The following is a 2762-nucleotide window of genomic DNA, read 5'->3' as shown; positions in this document are numbered from 1 at the left end:
GAGACACAGGGCCAGAAATTAAAGCTATTCAACTCCTCAGGGCCGAGACTATTGCAGAAGAGATGGGTGTGTGAGATTGTCAGGGACAATTTGAGAGATAAAATAAGTTCAGTTTTTCTATAAATTAATGATTAATGTCAAAGGCACACTGATGCAAGCATATGGGCCCCCGTGTCAGATTGACAAAGTTTTCTTGAAGCATTAGCCAACTCCTTAATAAATGTTATAAAGTTTATAAAAGGCTTATGGAAGTTATATCTTGTAGTCAATATTAAAATTTTATAGATTGTTTATAAAATTTTGGAAAGCAAATTTAATTGGCTTCATTCTGTTTTTATTAGGGCTTATTGTTTGGAAAATTAAGTCTCCTCTCTCAAAGAATAAAGGTTTTTGTCTTTTGTTGAAATCCTTATCACTTTTATTAAATGAATGACTTATTTTACAATGATCTGTGATCCTATTTTGTGATATCAAGTGTTTCAAACCTTTAATATTTGACAAACTTTCCAGAATCAAATTATAAATTATGTGTTTTTCTGATCTAATTAATCTTTTAAGATATTAGGTTCCCTAAAGCCCAAAAATGATATATTTGGCTTATTTGGTATAAAAATTTCACAGAAAGCATTGTCAAATATGAAATGGTATTTGGTTTTCTTTGGGCTGTATTTGTATAAATATGTTATTGGTATGTGTTCCAAAATTGTGGAGAAACTCCTATAATTCTGATATGACTTACTGTACATTAACAATAATAATTATAATTGTTATGTTAAATTATTGTGCACCTCAGAAGAAACAAATTTCCTTGTGAATTATGTCTTTGACTATGGCTGCCCTAAAACTCTTAGTCATCCACAAACAATTATTGTCTTGTTTGGGTCCTCTTTAGAAAGTGGTTTGATAATCAGCTATAAAACTCAAACAGGTGCTCTTGAATGCAGATTTCTGATAACTTTGAAGATTGTGACATCAGAATAGATGAAAAACTTTCAGGACTCATGGAGAGCTGAAATGTTCATGAATATCAAGCAGAATAGGAATTAACTGCATGGACTGAAGTAAAAGAAGACTGAAGTAATCTTTTTGACGTTTTGCTGAAAACGTTGCTGATCCTTTTGTTTTTCAGAATCAAGGAAACTTTTCTTTTGAGCTACTGACAGCTTTTTTTTTTTTTTTGACACAATTTTGCTCCTTTTGCCCAGGCTGCAGTGCAATGGCACAATCTTGGCTCACCACAACCTCTGCCCCCCAAGTTCAAGCAATTCTCCTGCCTCAGTCTCCCATGTAGCTGGGATTACGGCATGCGCCACCATGCCTAACTTTGCATTTTTAGTAGAGACAGGGTTTCTCCATGTTGGTCAGGCTGGTCTCAAACTCCTAACCTCAAGTGATCCACCTGCCTCATCCTCCCAAAGTGCTGGGATTACAGGTGTGAGCCACCATGTTCAGCCTATTGACAGCTTTTAACAATTAAATATACTCCTATGAAAAAAATTTGGTGCATATTTGTTTCTCTCAACCTGATTTCTCCAGAATTTAGAAACTATTTGTGAACATTCTTAACTTATGGCAATATTATTATTTGCATAAGTGCAATAAGAATCTGTTTTCATTTGTAAATGAAATAGGACACAATTGGGGAAACTGGTTATTTTACCAAGGCTTTGACTGGAATGGTGTGCATTCCTGTAAGGAATCAAACTTGACTTACAGAGCCAATAAAAGTGCCTTGGGAAAACTGGCCTCATACTTTGTACACAGTCCCTGTAGAGGGTTCCTGACCTGTGGTAAGTAAGGAATGTCACTTTCTGACAGGCCAAGGAGCCCCAAGTTATCTTGGGACCTCAAGAGGAGAAAAATTCACCCAACTTACAGGTATTTGATGGTACAAATCCATGGCTGGGCTTGGTTTTAAAAAGTCTTATCTGAGATTCCTTCTATGGAACAAAGTTTCATCAAAGCCAATTTTAAAAGCCTATGTAAAAAATAATTATTCTTAGTTGGGTGTGGTGGATTACACCTGTAATCTCAGCACTTTGGGAGGCCAAAGTGGGTGGATCACAAGGTTAGGAGTTCGAGACCAGCCTGGCCAACACAGTGAAATCCCACCTCTACCAAAAATACAAAAAAAATTAGCCAGGCATGGTGGCATGTGCCTGTAGTCCCAGCTAATCAGGAGGCTGAGGCAGAAGAATCACTTGAACCCAGGAAGTGGAGGTTGCAGTGAGCTGAGACCATGCAATTGCACTCCAGCCTAGTGACAGAGCGAGATTCCATCTCAAAAAAAAAAAAATTATTATTGCTGCATTTTTTTTGAGACAGTCTCATTCTGTCACCCAGGCTGGAGTGCAGTGGTGCAATCTCAGCTCACTGCAACCTCTGTGTCCTGGGTTCAAGCAATTCTCCTACCTCAGCCTCCTGAGTAGCTGGGACTATAAGCACGTTGCCACCATGCCCGGCTCATTTTTTGTATTTTTAGTAGAGATGGGGTTTCACTGTGTTAGCCAGGCTGGTCTTGATCTCATGACCTCGTGATCTGCCCGCCTTGGCCTCCCAAGGTGTGGGGATTACAGGTGTGAGCCACCGCACCTGGCCTTTCTTGCTGCATTTTATACAAATATTCTGGCCAAGTATAATAAAGCAAATTGGTCCTACCATGATTTCTCTTTAGTAAAAATGGGAAAATAGAGAGAGAAAAATTATGTTTCAAAAACTACAGTACACCTGTTGTTAGATTCTAGTCTTGCCTAATGTTTTTC

The sequence above is a fragment of the Pongo abelii genome, chromosome 1 (assembly GCF_028885655.2).
Source record: "Pongo abelii isolate AG06213 chromosome 1, NHGRI_mPonAbe1-v2.0_pri, whole genome shotgun sequence".
NCBI classification, from domain to species: Eukaryota; Metazoa; Chordata; class Mammalia; order Primates; family Hominidae; genus Pongo; species Pongo abelii.
This window is presented reverse-complemented; position numbering follows the sequence as displayed.